Below are 20687 nucleotides of genomic sequence, written 5' to 3'. Positions count from 1 at the left end.
CCAGGGCCCGAACCCGCTCTTGGCGGCCCTGCCAGTTTCAATAAGAAGTTGCTGTTACTGATAGTGTGTCAATCCATAATCTACTGAATGGACTCTGACAGGAAACTAAAGCCACAGAAAAGGGTCCACTCAGCCAAAACTAGGGCTCAAACAGCAGACTAATAGCCTCACGGACGACAGAAACTGAGATTTAAGTCACAGAAAATGTTTCAAAGATAATTGCGAAGGGAGAGAGATAAGCGAATGGAGCAGGAGATAGGAAACTCTTCCACCTGATGACGGTTGCCACGTTGGAAGCTGTTCTTGGTGAGGACTATTTTTGGCGGTAGGTTAATGTTTTTTATGATCTGTTTTAAGAAGCACTAAGCTTTTCAGGGCAAAGACCATCTTTTTTGTCAGACAGCCCCTAGCACAATGGAGCCCTCGCCTCTGGGAGATACTGCAATACAAATAATAAACAGAAGATTATTTTGACTAAATCACTACCTCCAGAATACTTCAGTCAATTCTGGAGAGATGGAGACAAATTGGAAGCAATCCAGAGACGAGCAATCAAAATAATAAGCAGCTGGGGAGGGGAGGAGGTACTCATTTGCTTTATGGGAGAAAAATAAAAAACTAATACTGTTATGTATAGCTTTGCTAAGTAATAACTGAGGGGACGTGTGTTTACTTCTGACAGATGCTCGCAGACCATTAATGGCAAGGAAGGGAGATAAATTTAGCATGGTAAAAGGGGAATGACTAGAAATAATGACAACATTAAGAAAGGCAAAATTTAGACAATGTCAGAAATATTTATCTGTTAGTGTGAGAAATAATCTCTCAAAGACAATGATGGAAATCCCATTGTTTGAGATTTTTAATTACACTGGGGAAAATAATATAAAATATACTGCAGGGTACAATCCTGCATTGTCAGGGGATGGACTAGAAAACTTAAAAGGGATTTTTCCTCCATAATCATTATGATTTTATGAAAAGGAAGGACTGGTTGCAGGCAGAACCAGTGTGAAACCCAGGTGTTTCTTAAATACTGAATATTGAAAGTGCATGTTTTTAAAGTGTCTGTGTCCATGTTTCAGGACATATCCATTCTCATAACTGAGAAAGCTGAAGGGATTGCGCCCAACCGTTTTCCCAAGCAAAGTGCTTAAAAAACATTGCAACCCATTAAAATAGGCCCAGGATATTTTAGCACTGGCTTCTCTGTAATATTCTGATATTGCCGCACTTGGCTGTTGCTACCATCTCTATGGCTGGTTAAGGAAAAGGCAGGTCTGTGTTCCCTACGGACATTTCTGGGGATATATACTTCTGAGAAACAACTTCTGGATGAATATCAAAAATTCCTCTGGATCCTCGTCATCTTAGCAAAAAGCTTGAGACTGTCCATTGAAAAAGCTATGGATGCCCACACAGACCTGTCTCTCCATCTGCTCTGTTACGTGCTCAGCCATATAAGTGCAGCCAATATTTGAATTTCATCACACAGAGGTGCCAAATCCCCACAGAATTAGAAAGAGAAAAGGGTATGAATCATCCTGAAGGCTTCCAGATGTGATGCTCCCATCACCTGTTATAATGCACACATTAATGTTGCAAAAGCATTTGACTTTTCAGGTTTTGCATTGACAGCTGGATAGGTTTTCATTATTATTTTTGGTATTCACTCAAAACATTTTCTGTGGTGCATATATATCATAGTTTAATAGTTTTTTTTTTTTGCTGGTTCCTCCTCCCCACAAAGAAAATAGTTGATAAGCAATAATTATTTGCAGTTCCCACAACTCAGCAATCCTATGCTTTTTTGGTAGTGAGGTTTTTAAGATACTCAGATTCCTTTACAGTAAGTTAAGGGACACAGAATGTGTCTGAAGTAAAAACACCTCCGCAGTTCTTAGGTTTCTGCATGGTGTTCTCACATTCCAGCTAAGAGCATATTAATCTGTGCAATATTATCAGGAGTCATCAAGTAGTGCTATTACAGACAGCCTTAGAAGTTTTGAAACATAGGCAGTTAGATGTTGGAGAAATGCTATTGTCAGTTGTGGTTATAAGAGCGAATGATTGTCCCAAAGAATACCTCATCCCACTGGGATGAGACGGAGGCTCAGTAACACGAACTTTCTCCTGGCCTACGAGTACTGGCTTCACGCTATGTGGCCTGAGCTGTTGAGTCTTTCTCAGCGACTTCCTTCACTTCAGGTAGCTAGGTGCAGCTGCTGTCCTGCATCTTCACTGCCTGTGTCAACCATCATTTTCAGGGTTCTCTGGGATAAAATTCCACCCACCGAGGGCTGGAGGCAGCCCAGAGGCAGACCCCCTATTATACGGGTTCATCAAGTCTGTCTTGATGTTGGACTCTCGGGCCGTTGCGGTCTCAGAGGAACGGACCAAATGGCGAACGATCGCAATGGCCGGTCATTTGGGTAAGCGTTGGAGAAGTTGTGGTGCAATTCTTTTGGCATCTGTGGCTATTACAAGTAAATTCATGCCGTAGTCTCTCTAACTAGAATAGTTTCAGAGATACATAAGCTCCTGCCCACAGGTTATTCCCAGGCAAGCAAACAACTGCATTACATGGCAGCAGAACATTACACTGGAAATCACACTATCAGTATTAAGTATTACTGCTGTTGATGGGAGAGCCTCAGAATATTTGGATGCTGATTCGCAATGAACCTCCAAAGCCCTTCAGGCAACCACTCCCTCTTTCCAGCACTAGGGCGTCTCTTTTAGCCTGGTGCTCTGCTCTAGAAAGATCCCAAAAGGAGAGGTAATAGAAATGCTGCTTTCTACATAAAAGCTGACTAAAATCTAGCGAAACAAAAATCACCCCTTGACCTGACCTTACTCATGTGAATGTGGGGCTGACTGCAACAGACCTTTCATTCAATGGCTTAAAGCAGAAAAGCAGCACATCTGAACTATGATTTTGGCATTCCATTTCCCCCCTGGTTCCCAGAACACTAGGTGGAAGAAATGAAGAAATCACCTTGATATATGACATCTGCTAGCAAAACCAGCCAAGAAAGGTGAAGTCAGGTTTATAGTCTCACGTCTTTCCAACCTTCACGTCAAAATACATGCAGATGAGGTTGAAGAGTTTGCCAGGCTTAAAACCACAGGCACCCGCTGAAAGAGAAAAACACTTTAAAGAGAGTTAAGAGAGGTAAGAAGAAACATACATTTTCTTAATGGTCTCATTTTTACTCATATTTCTGAACACATGTGACTACTGGAGTCTAGTAAACAAGAGTCATTCACCCACCACATGTCTTTCATTTCCAAGCTATAACAAACAAGATATTTGATAACACTCTGAGGGTGGATTTTTCATTCATCCATTCAATTTAATCCTATAGGCTGCGTCAGCAGCAACTGGATGGTTTAGGACAGTGGTTCTCAAACTGCGGGTCGGGACCCCAAAGTGGGTCGGGACCCCGTTTTAATGGGGTCACCAGGGCCGGCTTAGACTTGCTGGGGCCAGAGGCCAAAGCCAAAGCCCAAGCCCCACTGTCTGGGGCCGAAGCCTGAGGGCTTCAGCCTTGGGCAGTGGGGAGCTCAGATTATAGGCCCCTGCCTGGGGCTGAAGTCCTTGGGTTTAAGCTTCTCCTTCCCACCTCCCCCGGGGCAGTGGGACTTTGGCTTTGACCCCAACCCCCACCCAGGGTGGCAGGGCTTGGGCGGGTTCAGGCTTTGGTCCTCCCCTTCTGGCATCGTGTAGCAATTTTTGCTCTCAGAAGGTGGTCATTGTTCAATGGAGTTTGAGTACCCCTGGTTTAGGAGAACTGGCAGTAGGATAACAAAGCTAATAGGATACTGGGATTGTCAGTTAAAATCCAGCTCACACTGTTAGCGACTAAAAATGGTTTAATCCTGATGGCTGTTCAGTAATCTCAGTCCAGTCCCAGTAGAAAAGTTGCTATTTTATAAAAATCTTTAGTCAAAAGTGCAGGAATCTTAGAAGAGGTCTCTGTTCTTCTGAGATTTCTGGTACTTCCTGGTTTGGATGCACTGCAAATTCCACTACAACAATATTTTAGTACTTTTTCCAGTCCCAGCTAAGATCATGTGCAAAAAGTGCACCAAAATTAAATACAATAAAGAAAAGAGACCCAAACCTTTTCAAACCTCTGAGACTCTTTTGTTTGAGTTTGGAGTAAAAGATACTCGTGAGTTTTAAATCTTATAGGAACCAATTTCCCCCTCCCTAGTTTTTATATAAGCAACAACCATGACTAAATGGTGTGAATGTTAAGGAATATACACATGTTCCAGTTACTATAGACAGAGCTGGTAGCATTTTTTTAACGTGTTTTTGGTGTGAAATGTTTAAATAGGTGCTATAAGTAAATACTTATTCAGTAATGTTAAATGCTTTTTACCTATCATATTTTGAGATGGCAAGAAGGAAAAGGCTTAACTTCTTTTCTTTGGGACTGTGTGGTCATTAGCTTCATAAAGCTTCCTAGCCAAATCGCAAAACTCAGTGATTAATATCAGTCCTTCTGTTATCAGCCAAGGCGATAAAAACAAACACTATTTTGGCAAGTAAGCCAGAAAACATCCCTAACGCCTTTTGGGGACAAAACAGATAGAGCATTTCTGCCAATGAAAAAATTCCAGATTGCCTCTGATCCTAAATCACATTTTAGAGATTCATCATCATGTTAGTGCCTTGCAACATGACAGCTCTTTTAAGGCAGGGAAGGTGGTATATTCTTCAGATGTCAACTGCAAGATGCCAAGAGCATTCACAACTGCCAGCCCAAGCCTCCTTTCGGAACTGATCCAAAGCGAACTGAAGCCAACAGCAGTCTCTCCATTGACTTCAGTGGACTTTGGATCAGGCCCTAAGTGAACAACGGATTGATCTTATCCAAATGCTTTAAAAAGGTTATAGGGCAAGAGAGGTGGTGAATGGTTGAAGGAATCATCTATAAATGTTTTAGCGTGAAGTCAAACAGGTGAGCTCTGGTAAACCTAATAATTCTGTCTTTCAATTTGCAGGTAACTGTTACAGTTAGAGGTGTCGTCTACAGGAGCCAAACTCTGCTCTCCAGTGTACATGCCTAGCTCCCACTGTTGCATGCATCTGAGAGCAGAAGCTGACTCCCGATTTCTACTTTCTACCTTTTACTTGACTTGATTTGTCACCTCCACAGAGCTGTAAAACCAGAATGGTTCTTCTATTTTCCCCTTTGAAAGCTCAGTGAATTATGGATGTAAAAGCAATACTTTTCGCATAAATATAAAACTATATCGTCAGCCAAACACCTCATCTAAAATTATGAGTTGGCTCCAAACAGGTTCTCCTCTCCTTTGGCAAGGAGTTGAGCTGACAGTCCCATCACAGAAGGTTTTTTAGCATTGTAACACTTCTTGTTGCTATGTGAAGAAGCCAGAATTGCTAATGAAAACTTCTCTCTCTTTGTGTATGTGCGTGTGTGCCATTTTCAATTATAAGAAGATTTGTGAAGGGTTTTGAGGATGATGTGCTGATTCTTCGCCTCCTTACTACCGCCTGCATTTGTCTTTTTATTTTCTCTCATCTCTTTTCTGATGTCCCACATCCCATCATGCCACACTGCACTGGTTAAATAAACCCCTAAATCTAGCTTTTGTGTAGCTCTAATCCTTTTATTTCCTAAATCTTATTTAATCCAAAGGGCTTCCTTTCATCTCTTTAACTGTCAGTTGGGTCACTACTGTTTCCTATCAACAGCTCCTGCAAATCCTGTATGGAGTTAAAAAGCTTTCAAGTGTGTCTATGATTCTCATTAGATTCTACTCTAACTATGCAACACCTGCTAAATGCCATATTGCTGTTGCTCCCCACCAAGCCACCCCAGACGGTGTGCACTTCACTCCAACGCTAATCATGTTAGGAAGCACTGAGAAGCACTGTCCTTTTTCTAGAAATCTCCCTGCCTCAGTGCCAGCCCAAACATGAGCAAGCGAGAGGCTCAGCTAAATGTATGTCACATACGGTAGTGTAGAAGAAAACAGGAAAAGGCCTCAACAACCGAGAAATCACAATTACCTTCTCCTCAGTGACTTAGAGAAAGCGTTTTGGTGTGTTTGTTTTAATGTGCAAAATCTCTGCTTAAGAGAAAGAAAGGCATCTAACTTTCTCCCTTAGGCTTGTGCTTCCCCTCTTGATCCCTCATTGACCAGCCATCAAACAGACCTAGTGCAATAAGGGGTTGAAGGATAGGTAGAGAAAGACTGCATCTTTCAAACAGAGTCAGAACTCCTATCCCCACACCTGGACCCCCATAGACTCAGGAGGAATGCTGACTGAGTCAGTCACAATTCCCCCAGGGACTCCCATGGCTGTGTATCCTCTGTGCATCCTCTTCCAAACACGGTCAATGTTTTCAAACCCACAATATGGGCCTATGTCTTTTTCTCTTAATTTTGAGCTGAAGATTGATCCGTTGTGCTCCCTACTGAAGTAATAATCAAGTACATCAGATGTTTCGGTGACCTTAGTTGTTTTTTACATGCATTGGAATGCAGACTGCTAAGAAGACAGGGGTTCACTTTAAACTTACTGCAGTATGCCTGGGTACCACAGTGAGAGAGATTATTTTAACATTGGGGTTATTTTTTCAAATCATTTGTTAAAGATTTTTTTAAATAACTTAGAAGTCCCACACACAGTATGTTTAATTTTCTCAAAAGCATATTTAGGATCCATGGTTTCACCACACTTTTCCCACAGTTTTAAAATGAGCACCTATTGATGACTGAGTGATGTCCATACTGCTTTGGTTACAGTGGAAAAAATAAATGAGATTTTAAGCTTGGAATATTAAGGACAGTTTTTAATGATTAAAATTAATGTTTTGTTGTGGAAAAGAAGGTTGTTTTAAAAAAAAAAAAGAAGCGCACAAAAATGTGTGTGTGTGTGTCTTATTGTGAGTGCATGGTTCAAGGTTTTTTTCCAGTCTCTGTATAGTCACTTATTAAGCAGTGAGTTGGAATTTGCCTCCACTGGGACTAGATCTCTAATAAGACAACATCCCATAATAGCAGTGCTGCTAGTGTATCAAAAGCAAAACAACACTCTCTAGCTGAGCTGTCAAATCAACCAGGAAACCAGACAATCAGTCTCTTATTAAAAGCATAGACAGATAGTAGAGCGGGTAAGAAAATGAGATTTTTTTTTTTTGGGTTTGTTTGGGTGTTTTGTCTTTTTCGGTTGGTTTGGTTTTGGGCGGGGGGGGCGTTTTCAGAATATTTTCACTTAGTAAAAAACAAATAATTTTTGCTCGAACCAAAAAACACACTTTGAGGGGTTTCAGGTTCTTGACAGGAAACTGAAATTTTCCATAGACATCAGGTGACATTTCTTGGGGTGTGGGGGGAAGAAATGTTAGTCAAAAAATCCAGTTTTCCAAAAAAAAAAAAAAAAAAAAAGTTTGGATGGAAGATACCAGCCCTAACAGGGAGATTTGAAATGTTAAAGTCAAAACATGCCAGTGAGGAGACTTTTATGAAAATGAATTTTATAAATGCCAGCTTGTCATGGCTTTATCCTCATGCCCCATGAGAGCTTCAAAGGCATCACACACAAAGCAGGCTCAGAAAGAAGCTGATGCTTTTCAGGGAAAACAATGGCAGAGAGCCAGCACGAGGCCTGGGCACCAGCCTGATACCTCAAAATAATTCTTAAGTGGGACTAGATTGTCACATAGACTTTGCGGTGTCCTCCCCTCCCGCCATGTCTCTCTGCAAAAAGTAAATTTCACCCACGGAGTGCAAAGAGGTGGTTTTAGCACTAGCTAGACACCCTGAGGAGGTTCTGGTTAACGGCTATGACCCACTCCACACCCGCCTGCAGTCCTGATGGATGGTACAAGGCCAGAGCTGGGTACAACATGTACTGCAGACTCATAAAAGAGCTTGACAGGTGCCAGTCCTACGTGAGCTCCCCAGAGCCCCTAGAGGCTTTATGATTCTGCCTCTTTGTATCCTACTCAGGTAGAATTCTGCCCGCCATTCTCCAGGTGTGGTTCCCCTCCATACCATCACAGCTAACAAGCATGTGCCTTTCAGTGCCGTAACATAGACCTTGGAGTTGGTGTGTGAGGGATTTATAAATTTACTTCCTACTGACTTTTCACATATACCATAAATGTCATTGCCTATGAACAATCTCTCTAACTTGCGATATCTGATTAACATGGGCAGGTCTAGAAAGCAATCAGAATTACTAAAATAAGGCCAAATCTGACTGTCCTTATTCAGACTTTAAGCAAAACTTGTATGGATTCAAATGGAACTTCTGCCTGCAGATTTGTCCCTATATTAGCCATTCTGATTGCTTTCTACAACCTGCTTACTTCATTCAGTTGGATCTAATACGGTATACTAATAGCTTAGAAAACTGGTGAGAAATCTCTACAAATAAATCACAAATCTTAGCAGCAGCACTTCAGCATTCTAGATTCTTGACTATCACTTGTGCATATTATTTAGCTTCAATACAAGTATCGTCTAAGGATGTGCTCAAGAGTTTTAGGAATCCACAATACCAGCAGTTATTTGCCTGCGGGGTGGAACATTTGCAGCAGCAAAGCTCAGATTGAAAAATGTTTAATGCACTTTTTCCCTTCCCTCCTTCCATGTGCAGTACTACATTTCATTTCATATCAAAACTGGAAGTTGTATATTAATAGACAGTAAAAGTGTGGCGGGTATATAGTAGTGTTTAGAGTAGAATTGCTATGAAGGCATGCATGCACATGTTTTGTGGTAACTGTGAATGCTACCATATCCTGGAAAAGAAAATGTTTAGGGCCCCAATTCAGCAATGTACCCAAGCACAAGAAGTCCCATTGAGTTCAGTGAAACTATTCATGTACTTAAATTTAGGCATTTGCTTAAGTATTTTGTAGAACTAGGTTTCAACATAGCCCTCTGCACACATTGGATGGCAGAATTTGGTCATTACAATACACTATCTAAAGGTCTTGGACAATATCCAAATCCTGAAATAAATGGGGTTTTAGATGAAGTGCCGGGGAGAGGAACTAGCAGCCAAGCTATAAGAAGGCTGCACTCTGTTTCTCCACCCTGTAGCTCAGTTAAGAGAATGCCAGCCAAAATTTTCAGCTTTAATGGGGTCATGCTCTAGTATAAGAGATTCCAGTGCATTCAGGGGAACACCACTGAACTGAGGCTAAGCAGGAATTTCAATCCATCAACCTTTGGTAAGTGAGTATACACCATATGAAGTATTTTCTGTAAATATAAGACCCAATATCATTTTGAAAGTGAAGGCAAATCCCCATTTTAGTTATGTCTTGCATAAAGTCTTTACAACCCTCTCTTATCTCCCACCTAAAAAATATCTTCTGTAAAACCTAGGAAGGAGTCCGGCATGGGCTTTCTGATATCCTCTGAGTGTTGTGATATGGGCACATCGTTTGCTACCTGCTTAACTGCTTTGAAGATCGCTGCAAGCTGTTGGTGATCAGGATTGATCATTTTGGAAATAAATTATACTTTGTCTCATTAATCTTCCATACACGTCTGAATGGCGCAGCACATCTACATTCTTTGGTACTGCAAGTACTGGTGCCTTAGATTCTAGATAGGGCAAGTGAAACAAGTTTAGTCAAACTGTAACTCTTGAACAATAATTCAGCACAGCTGAAAATGCAAAAACATGGCCAATGGGATGTGAAGTGACTGAAGTGTGAATAGACAATAAATATAAACTTTGTCCTCTGCATATCAGACTGACACAGCACTTTCTGCTTCCTCTCCATAGTGCTCACGGACAATATCTTCTTAAATGTTGCCTTAGTTGTTGTTTTTTCCCCCCATTTGGTTTCATTCCCATACTGAACCTTTATTTTACCCAGACAAGGATGTTGTATTGGAAATAACTAAAAATTAGCCCAACTCACAAAATTAAGATCTGAATCCAGAACTGGATTTCAAACCTCACTTCCAAAAAATTCAGGGATATTGAACTGAGGGTTACAGATCAAGTCATTATACAGTTGGGAGAGAGATAAAATTCTGATCTAGATCCCAATCCTTTTGCCCTGCCCCACCAAAGTAGGGAATCTACCAATCCAGGAATGCCCTGCATGCCCCCTTACTCTCAGTAATAATAGTAACCGGTACTAATGGGAGTTTGCCCAAGTTAGGACTGAGTAAATCTGAGTAGGAACTCAGGGTTTGGCCCAATAATAAATAATTGTAATTTTAGTTATATGCTCCCCCTCCATCCAGCCAAAGTGCTTATAGCTTTGTCTAAAAGAGCTCCCTCAAAAAAAATGAACAAATATAGGCCGCTATTCAGAAGAGCATCTCTGTTCAGGAAGGATGCTTAAGCATAGGCTTAACTTTAAGTGTATGCTTAGGTTCCATTGATTTCACTGAGGTGTAAACATATGCTTAGGTACTTAAGTGTCCTTCTTGAACGGAGATTGACTTAAGGACTTTCCTGAATTGGGGCCATAGATAGGCAAGGGGATCCAAAGAGAGAAAGGTGAAAGGAGGAAGGGAAAAAATAAATATGATATCAACAGTCAAACCAAAACAAGTTTGGGAGAAAGGGAGAGAGAGAGATTTCAAGGGAGAGTGGGTTTCACACTGCAGAAAATGTCTGATCACCCATTGGTTTAATACAGGACTGTGGATGCATCCGATGAAGTGGGCTGTAGCCCACGAAAGCTTATGCTCAAATAAATTTGTTAGTCTCTAAGGTGCCACAAGTACTCCTGTTCTTTTTACTTAAATACTAGTTTGTGTCTGCGCAAAGATACCCATCAGACTAATACTAAAAGAGGAGGTGTCAGAACATAGCCATGTCTCAAATCAGCAGCACTAGTTTAATATCAATCTGCCACTTTATAGAGGGCAGGATGTGTTCATATGACCTGGCTTGCTCAAAGCCAGTGAGCAAACATGCATGCCGCATTCTGAACATGATGACAGAAGAGCCCTGCTGAAAGATCTGCTAAGAAAGAAATACAATAATCGATCTGCATGATTACAAAAGCCTGTGATGCTGTGAGATTGTACCCTTAATTAGTTCAAGACAGTCTATACATATGACACAACTGACAAAACACTGAAGAACCACGGTTAACATATGGTAGTGACACAAATATGGTAGTGACACAAAAATTCCCTACCTCCAAACAAGTCCCTTCAACAAGAAGAGACACGAAGGAAGAGAACCAGCTTGGTAACAGGAGCCTCTACCCAGCAATAATACTTCTATTTTCCAAGGATTGAGAACAAGATTGAGATCTCATATACTGGGGCTGGAAATATTGCGCAGGCTGCCCTTCAGCACAGAACCCCTATACCTCTACCCCAATATAACACTGTCCTCGGGAGCCAAAAAATCTTACCACGTTATAGGTGAAACTGCATTATATCGAACTTTCTTTGATCTGCCGGAATGTGCAGTCCCGCCCCCCCTGGAGCACTGCTTTACCGTGTTGTACCTGAATTCATGTTATATCGGGTCGCGTTATATCGGGTAGAGTTGTATTTGCAGGAACTATAAGGTAGCACAAATATATTGATGATACTCTTGCTGCATCTTTATACAATAATGCCATCAGGAGGTCACATAAACCTTTAACCACATAGGTCAATCCAATACTTGTGGGATGCTGCATATAAGTCCCTGAGCAATGAGACAAGACTAATATTTGTGAGTTTGTGTTTATTTTTCCCAGACCTTTCACTTTCAGAAGCAGGACCTATTGGAAATCTCATGAGGCAGTCTGTTCACACAAGATTTCCAGTCCAATTTAAACAGACACATGATGAGTCCAGATGAGATTCTCCACAACATGCCTTAGCTTAACCTCCCAAGTCAGGTTAACCTATGAGAGGTTAGTTCAGTCTACATGACCCTTTCAGTCCTTCTTCTCTACTGACTCATCACCTGTTTTGGGGGTCAGAAAGGAATTTTTCCCACTGAGGCCAAATTGGCAGAGGCCTGGTGGCTCTTTTGCCTTCCTTGCAGTTATAAAACAGAGTAGGACTTAACTAGTCATTTGTATGAAAGTTTCATTCAATGTAACTTGTAGCTAGTGTCCAGAGCAGATAAAGACCAAAAAATCCAGCTCCCAGAAGTAAAAGAGACTACCAAAGCCTTTTGAAATGTGCATGTTAACAGTAACTGATAACAGATGATGAGAGCGCGTAGAAATACAATGGCTGTTCTTTACGCTATAGATATATGAGTGACAATCCAGTGATGCTTCTTGCTTCCACTAGCTGATAAATATGGGCTGTATTTTAAAGAAATACAGTTCAGAAATCAGTTATCCACATAAAGTACATAGTACTTGGGAGTGTATAGACCTCCAAATACACCGTGATGGTCTGATAAATATGATCCTTATTTACTAAGCACACGCAGATAAGGCTTTTCATTCTAAAGGCAACTTTTGTGTAGAGGTACAGAACTATTAATGGCACCGCTGAACTCAGACAAGAAAATGCTCTGAAGTATTAAGCAATCTGTTTCAGTAAAAAACGACTAAGGTGAATATCAACAGGGACAGATCAATTAGGCCATCAAAATTCTTCTCTTTCCCTCTCCCACCTACCCCCCACTCACATTACCAACCAAATGTTTATGTTCATCTCTTTCTGATCTTTGTACCATCCTAAATGCAACGGATGATCATATCATTAGTGAGTTTGTCTGGGCAGCCTTGGCAGGCCTCATCAAAGCAGCCTGACAAAGATCTGCAGAATTTTCCTGGGAGTACGCTACCATTTCACAGCTAACAGCAAAAACGCTCAATCGCAGCACTGTCTGCTTTGATTGACCCTCTCTCTGGATGCATCTGGATGGAGCCTCAGACAAGAGGAGCTTAGAAATAAATTGGCTGCTAGCCCTGCTGTGGCTCAAAGAATTTGAAGGGGGGGGGATTTTTGGGGGGGAACTGTGTTATTTCCAGCAAAGGGAGAGATGGGGCCAAAAGATACCTGGCATTTGAAAGAACAGTGTCAAAGTGTATAAATAACATCTACAAAACAGGTATTAAGGACTGGGTTAGCCAAGGTATCATTGGAGTCTTTTACTCCAGCACCAAATTCAGTGCCAGCTGTGGGTCTGATTCTGCTCCCTCCCTGTGGTAAACGAGGAGAAATGCTACACAAGGTGGAGAATGATGGCAAATTAGGCCCATTTTTTCTAATGTCACTTAAAGGTGCAGAAGAATTAATACTTGCCAGATATTGCTGTAGCTCTTGATTTTGTGGTAAAATTCAGGGAAAGTGTAGCTGCTGGCTGCTTGACCACAGACAGGAAATACTTTATTACTTCATAAGGTGGATATGAGCATATGCTGACAATAGTCCATTCTAATGGTACCAAGACAATTGAGCATTATACCGTCTCTTTTCAGAAATTATACAGTATGCTACATATACAGTACGATATTTACACATACCTAGCCGTTACACATACCAAGGATTCTTGCTGGCTCTGTGAACGTAAGTAACATTTCAGGATGTCTATATATTTCAGTAGAATATTCATCATGAAGGTATGTCAATAAGCACTTCTTGCATTCACTAGTGTAGGTGAGAATTTGGCCAATGTTATAGAATAGACATAACCGAAACATCTAATAGAATCAATTATTGTTCTACAAATACAAAATCAATACCTTGTGAACTCAAAAACAAATTCATTGATAGTAAGAGGGAATGTTGAAGTTGTGAAGAAACATACTTTTAAGCACAGACATATTAGATTAGATTCCTTGGCTTCAATGAGTTACAGCAAATTAATTTGGTCCCTTACCCTTAAAATCCACTCTTACTTAAAGGTTTTCAACATACTGGTATTCTTCTATTTATTTTCAGGGTTTATACAATGTTTAAACTTAGTGGTTTCTAATGTATGATACAACCTCTTAATTCTGAGCCATTAGCCCACTTGAAATATTCATATGACAGAATAAACAATTGCTTTTACAATTCCTATTTAGGAAACAAATGTATTTGTAACACAAAAGCCATGGGGCCTGCTTCTGATCTCATTTGCATTAGTGTAAATCAAGAGGATCTTCATCAGTTTAAACAGACCAGATCCTTGGGTACTCAGACAACACAGAGAGTGGAAATTAGGGGGTGATATGCAGAGCTTGTGTACAGTCTGACTTGTGCTGCTCTGTACTGGTACAATGCCATTCATGCCTTCCTCCAATTACACTTGCCTGCAATAGCCACAGTACACTGAAGAGCTACCCCAAGGTAGTTTTGTGGTAATCACTTCTCCCCCTTCTCTTTTATAACAAGGAGATTATGCACGTTACACACCCCTACATCTCAGGATCATACTTGCACTGGGTTGATCCTCCCTGGGCCACTTAGTAAGTTTTTGTTGCCAATGTAAACACTGGCGGTGCTGTGCAAAGCAGACAGAACACAACTGAGATTCTGGTGCAGTGCAGTTACACCCGTGTTAAAGCATCATAAGTGAAAGGCAAATCAGAACCTCACTCTAGAAAGCAAAGTGTACATCTCTGAAAAAAATCCTTCAAGCCTCACAGCACCCAATGGATTCCATACTTCTGGCCATTCTTCCCTGAAAGGCAAAAGGGTGGTATGATTTTGGAGTCTCCTTGTCCCATATTTAAATGAACTTCCATACCTTTACTGACCACCTGCCCCTCTTGTGATCAGTTAAATTGTTGGAGTAACACCATATTTAAGCACATGGAATTTATTATGCAACTATTTTTCCTGCTGAGCAAACCTTGAAATGAGTCCAAACATCAGGTACAGTTTGCCATTGAGCAGGAGGGAAATACAAGATGTGAGTTAGGTGCTCTCAGAGTAGCAATAGTTTAGGATATCTAAAATCGGGTCCTCATTTCAGAAAAGGACAGATGGCCCCGGGGAGCCTTAAAATCATTAAGTGTGTATTATGGTGAACAAAGAGTTTTGTAAGTCCTCCTTCGTGGCAAATTATGCAGCACCTCATGCAACCTTATTTCTAAATATTTTCTCAGTTGACATCAATGAAGCTACCCTAATTTACACCAAGGAGAATCTGACCTGTGGGTCAAATTCAATCTTGGATTAAAGAGGCACAAATCCATTGATTTTTAGCAGGATTTACTGCTGACACCGTGGGGGAGAGAGGATCAAATGTTTCTTTAAAAATAAAGTCAAACTAATCTTGGATCATAGACCCTAAAATTCCTTATTCCTAATCATATGGTTATTGCATGATGCCAGTAAAGAGCAGAGTTAAGGTTATGAGAGTGCCCTAACTGTGCATTTGATGCCTTAATATGTTTGGATTCATTTTAAGGTTCACCTTATTCTTGAATTTTCTGGGTTTATAACACTTGGTATTTGGGATAATTGCCACATCCCTGTAAATATATTTAACCAGAAATAGCCAATATGTACCCTCAACTCCAACTCCATAGGATTTTGTTGTTGTTGTTTTGTTTGTTTGGGGAGTTTTTTTGTGAGAGTGTCTTGGAAAGAGCTCAGGAAAGAAGTCCTTAGCACAGCATTGCAACAGAATACGAAACCAAGCATCTGTATGTTTTTCAGGGGAGTAATAGCTAGGAGCCATGCATGCATGGCATAGAATTTTATATATATATAGTATTTGTAGCAGAGTTTGGGCACTCTCTCACCCTCACCACCACAACTACAGTTTTATTACATTAACAGAATATTAGAAACAAAATAAATAAAAATTAAGAAAAAATGCCCCTTGCTAATTATGCTGTACTATCATGAATTCCTCTTTTTGCTCCTCTGGATTGCTGCCAGTTGTGTTTAAGAGTCATGTCAGCAATATTGATCAGCACTTAACCAAAGCCATGTTACATCAGTGCAGGCAGCACAGTACCTCTCCTGTCTTCAGTCCTGCAGTTGTCACTACGTCTCAACCTCCTGCTGCCTAGATTAACCGGGGTTGGCAAGGCGCCATTCAGTCCCATTGCTTTTACACCCACATAACTTTTTCTTTTGCAATTTCATTGTACAATAAATCCCAAACCACAGACACAGTGACGTGTTTAAGCCATTTTGAACATACTAGGCTGAATGAGAGGCACAAACCTCCAATCATTTTGCAGTATACTAGCTGTACACGAAGAGACTGTTCATGTATGCAGTAGCTAGACGATAAAAACAAATGGCTTCCTTACCTCGCCACAGCTTCTGAACAGTGATGAGTGAAACTAATAAGTGCGGAAGGTTGGATTGGGTAAGTTTCCTAAAGTTCAAAGGCTTGTGTAATGTTTCTCTGGGTACCCAAGAGTGTCAGACACCTTTTTACCCCCCTAGTCCCCTTACCTCCAATGAGAGGGAGAAGTGCTTGTGCTTAACTGGGTGTCAATTCCCTGGTACCACTAGCCTGTTAGCTACCCAAATAATCTCCTCTGGGTTATCTCAGGCCTTACTTTGCCTTGCCTGTTAACAATAAGTGTACCCATTTCCCTGTAGTGTCCAGCCCTTATCCACAGAACATTCACAGTGATACCAGCTTTGCTGTGCCCAAGGGAACAGCATATACACCATCTTGCATTATTTAATTCAGAATCAGTTCCTTCCCTTTGGATTTTGTGCTCCTTGTTTGTATGTGCAAGACAGCTACCATCGCTGTGGGTATCCTTCCACTGACACCAGTTCCAGTCCATATATCTGCTAACAGCACTGGTAATTGCTGTCTCATTAAGAGTTCCATACGGTTGTAATCAGAGAGCCCCAACACTGTTGGTAGTGGAGACAGATTAATGCTAAAATTGTTAGAGTGCATAAGCTGTTAGCTGTTACAGCTCTGCTAATAAAACAAACATGAAACCTGTTCCTGTGGGGATGCCAGAATTTATCTTTCAGCAGATAGGACAGCCACCATACTCTCGCAGAATCTAAGCACCCTAAAACATTTCGTGATACACAGATGGGCAGTGACACTTAAATTCTTAGCAACAAAACTTACCACCAGCATTGCCTTCAATGACTTTTTTTTTTTTTAAACAGATATACTTAACTGACCAAGAATCTTCCTGAAACAACTCCTGAACTTGGGATCCCTACAGAGGAGCACACTTTGTTGCCAATAGATGCAGTATTTCTCTGATGAAATTGGTCAATATATTCAAACTTAAGTGCCTAACATCAGGCACCTAAACCCATATTTAGGAACTGAAACAAAAATGGCCCATTCTTTCTAGAGCTGATAAGCAATCACAATTGGCATCACCTCAGAAAATCAAGCAGCTTTAGGCACCCAAGGTTGAAAATTCTGGCCAAGGGGCCTGATCCAAAGCTCACAGAAATGAACTTGGCCAGTTTTCTCCTCAATAGCCTGAGAAAAGAAATAGAAAAGATGGACTTGGAAGCTTGCCTGGAAGGTTAACAAATCCCGCTCTGGCAAATCAAGGGGTGGGGGAAATAAAGAGCCAAAACTGAGGATTCCAAACAAAGCACTCTACCAGCAGCCCCTTGTCATTTCCATCCAGTGGACATCACCACTCCTGATCTCCACTGTGTCAGCCTGGCACAGCAAGAGAGGGAATTCTCTTAGGTAATGAGGTCCAATGCCATTTAGGGTTTAATAAGTTAAGGTCTTGAATTCTAGCTGGAAGGTTAAATGGGATACCCAGATATGCCAGCAGCTGATAGCATCCACAGATTTGGCCTACCAATGCTGCAGAAAATGACTAACCTTTCTCATGAATAACATTTTCATTTTTTGGGGTGAAGGGAGGAACACCAACTAAGCAAAAAAGGAAAGCAGCCTTTGTTTACAATAGTATTATTTCTATCAATATGTCGGGTTCGTCAAAGAAATAATAATTTTAACAAATTACTACTTTGTGAAAATTAAAACTGAAATGGAAGGAGGGTTTTTGTGTCTCTCTGTGGAAAGGCAGGAGACACTGCTGAATGTCTCACATAAGGTAATAGATATATTTATAGTGCTTATCTCGCTGTCCAACCCACTTAACCACTGGCAATAGTGTTTTTGTCAGCTGTGGTTGCCGAACATGGACTCCTGCATTTTGGAGGAGCTGAAGAGTTCAACTTAGAATCAGCCCAGTTCATGATGACTCATTCATTCTCCATCACCAAAACCAAAACATTGCTATGAAAAAAAAACAAACTCTTGTACACAGAGAGAAATGTTTAGAGAGGCAACAGGGCCTAGCGGACAAGCCACTAGACTGGAAATCAGGAGACCACGGTCTCACTCCCACCTGATCGGAGGCCTCTATGTGCACAGTGAGTCGGTAGCAGACCTGGAAACAGAACCCAGAATTCATTATTCCATTGGATGGACTTTCTGGTTTTATCTTCACAAAACCGCTGTTAAAAATTGACAATATATTCTAAAGATTTTAGAGCCACATTATCCAAAGCATGCCTCTCTTTGTCCTTGCAGTTATTGTCTCTTGGACACCTATGTAGGTAAGTAGTGGGTGTAGTCGGATGCTTTGAATTCAAAGTGACCTACATTTCAGGGATACAATTATATTCTCCATTTTGAAGGTGGAGAAAGAAAGCCCTAATGAAGGCAAAGCTACAAGAATGTGACCCTTTCTGTATAAAAGTTAGTGTGTATTAAATGATGGCATTTATTTCCTTTTTATAGTTCAGTAGATTTACATCTACCATTTTCTTTGCCTGGCAAGGCAAACTGCAGCAGAGTCAAATTATTACTATTCTTTTAATGACATGCTAGAAACCCCAGAGATCGGGGCCCATTGCGCTGGGCACTGCAGAGAGAAGTAGCTAAGAACACAGACCTTGCCCCTGAGGGCGTACAATCTCGACACACGGAGGAAGGTGTAACAATAAAAACAAACAGAATTGAGCAGCAGAGCTCAAGTCTGAGCTATTCATTTCCCTAAGCGTTCAAAATCTACTCAGGAGGGGGCCACCTGGGATTGGAAATAACCAGAAGGTCCCAGGATCAATTGTTTAAAGTCACTGACCCAGCTCCCTTTTAGCCAGCAGAAATGAAAATCGGAGGATCCTCCATCAGCTTACAGTGGAAAAGTCTGTTTTCTAATTAAAGAGTTTAACCTTTAAAATGCAATCACTCTCAGATGGCCCAGTGTCTGCTGTCAGGCTGTACAAAAGCTAAAAGTATTTTGAGGGTATTTGCTCTGGATTTCTCTTCCACAGAATTATCGAGCAGGATCTTCAATGTCAGGCTGTTGGTCTGGCAGAGTAAAGATCACAGCCCTGGCTAATCACAGCGATATTCTTAAGCCCAATGAAGTAAGTGGCAAAACTCACATTGGCCAGGAGCAGGATTGGGCCCTAGAGGAGTAGAGCACTGAGGCAGCCGTATACAAGGAACGGATTCACTGAAGAACCAGGGAACGGCATTGAGGTTAAGCTCCAAAAACGACTTTTTCACAGGATCCCCTGAGTGCAGAAAGGGAATCTAGAGCCATCAGCTATCTGCCAAGGGAAGGAGAAAAAAATAAAGATGGGGAGAGTGATAAGGAAATATTCACTTTGGTTTGAACAGCAGCACAGGCCAGCTAGATTAATTCTCTCTCATGCTAGAACTTTTTAAGCAGCGATATCAAAGTGCAGCCTTTGTTAAACAGCTTCTGCAGAAAGGCTAGTGCCTTTGTTTAGAGCACCATTAAGGAAATTTAAGTTTCCGGAATTTTTTAAAAAAATAAAAAAAATAAAACTAGCTGAAGGCATGGTTTTGTTTGTCATTTTCTATTGTTTAAGGGGACAGCCACCACAGTCTGCCAGAAAATATGTTGGCAAGGGGAACAAACAAAACTATTAAAAAGGAAATTGTTTTTAGAGATTTATATTCATATGCTAAAGGCATCTTTACAGCAGGGAGCCTAGACCAGAGGGGGGAATTTTGCAGGATATATGGGCTAGAGATCCTGGAGGCACTACACACGTTGCTGTTTATTTCTTTACCAATCTTTCTTTGTTGCACGACAATTTTTTAAACCACCTGCAAATCAAAGATGCTTTAAAAAACCCTCCTCTCGTATGATGTAGGACCTTGACTGCAGGAATAACCTATAAAGGAATCTCACTGTGTTTAAACACATTTCCTATTCTTATTGCCAAACAGGGTGTGTGGTTTGTCCCACGGCAAGACAAGAGGAGGACTCTACACCCTGACCTCACAGTTCTGGGGTGATCCACAAGGGGGAATGGGAAAGGGACTTCCACCCATATGTCCCATACCTTCACTCTGCTACCCAGGGCAACTGACTGCCTTGGGAACTTTCAGGAGGGAATAGGAGAAACCCAACTGATACTTATGTCCTGCCCGAGAGCAAAATATCACAGAATATACACACCCCCAAAGAATCTTCTGTGGAGACTAAGGTAAGGGGGCACAAGTTGCAGAGGTGGCACTCCCCCCTTGCTTGGTTGCAGCTGTCCCTCCTCATGCAGACAGGCGGCTGAATTGGGGGCCTTGCATTTCTTCACGTGGAACAGTTGTTTATAGCTTTGCTCACCAAAAATCTGGGATTATTTATGGAAATTTGCATGTTGCTAAATAACAGATGTTGCTTGGAGAAGAAAACATTTTTGTAATTTAGAAAAGAAAGAGCTGAACTTCTGATACAGAACATAGAGTCACTGCATCTAAATAAAATAAACCTTTCCCAGGACATCGGTTTCATATGGTGCATCCATGTTACTGA

General features: G+C 41.2%; 1 long non-coding RNA gene across 1 annotated transcript in view; it reads right to left on the bottom strand.

Annotated features, from left to right (window-relative positions):
• Window positions 1-20419, bottom strand: part of LOC128832856 (uncharacterized) — a 29833-nt gene extending 9414 nt beyond the window's left edge. The window contains exons 1-3 of the long non-coding RNA XR_008444072.1: window positions 20337-20419; window positions 19288-19455; window positions 2999-3138 (exon numbers count right to left, since the gene is read on the bottom strand). This is a non-coding gene — a long non-coding RNA (uncharacterized LOC128832856). The remainder of the gene's footprint in view (window positions 1-2998; window positions 3139-19287; window positions 19456-20336) is intronic.
• Between the last annotated feature and the right edge of the window lie 268 nt (window positions 20420-20687).

This window comes from Malaclemys terrapin, chromosome 2 (assembly GCF_027887155.1).
Source record: "Malaclemys terrapin pileata isolate rMalTer1 chromosome 2, rMalTer1.hap1, whole genome shotgun sequence".
NCBI lineage: Eukaryota > Metazoa > Chordata > Testudines > Emydidae > Malaclemys > Malaclemys terrapin.
The sequence above is the reverse complement of the archived record's forward strand: the minus strand, read 5'-3'. Positions and strand labels throughout refer to the sequence as shown.